Genomic DNA, 459 nt, shown 5'->3' with positions numbered 1-459 from the left:
TCTGTCAGTTTTATTACGAAACAAAAACCAGTTCTAAAAAACTAATTATAACCAGGTAATCGTAGCAAAGCCAGTGGCACAGCATACAATAAACGTGATAATGATAAAGTCTCAATTCATAATTAACAAATTAAGTAGTGATGAAGTAGCCACGACCACAATAGATATTATAATAATAACATACAGCCACGTGTTACTGTCAACACTTCATAAACATTTGAGTCGCGTTACAAATGTGCAGTCAAGGCCACACGCAAGTCGAAGTATCGCCAGGTAGTGACTCGCCCGCAGGTAATTTGCTCGGTCGAGATGTCACCTCTCAGGTTGTGGAGCGCGTGGAGTGGTCAGGAGTTTTTCATTTTAATGGACTTCGATTTCTGGCTCTGACGTTTCACGCATGTGCACTGCGTGGACCGGCACCTTTATGTATTGTACCCTGTGCTTGGGTATAGTTCCTTT

This window comes from Penaeus monodon, chromosome 19, assembly GCF_015228065.2.
Source record: "Penaeus monodon isolate SGIC_2016 chromosome 19, NSTDA_Pmon_1, whole genome shotgun sequence".
NCBI classification, from domain to species: domain Eukaryota; kingdom Metazoa; phylum Arthropoda; class Malacostraca; order Decapoda; family Penaeidae; genus Penaeus; species Penaeus monodon.
The sequence above is the reverse complement of the archived record's forward strand: the minus strand, read 5'-3'. Positions refer to the sequence as shown.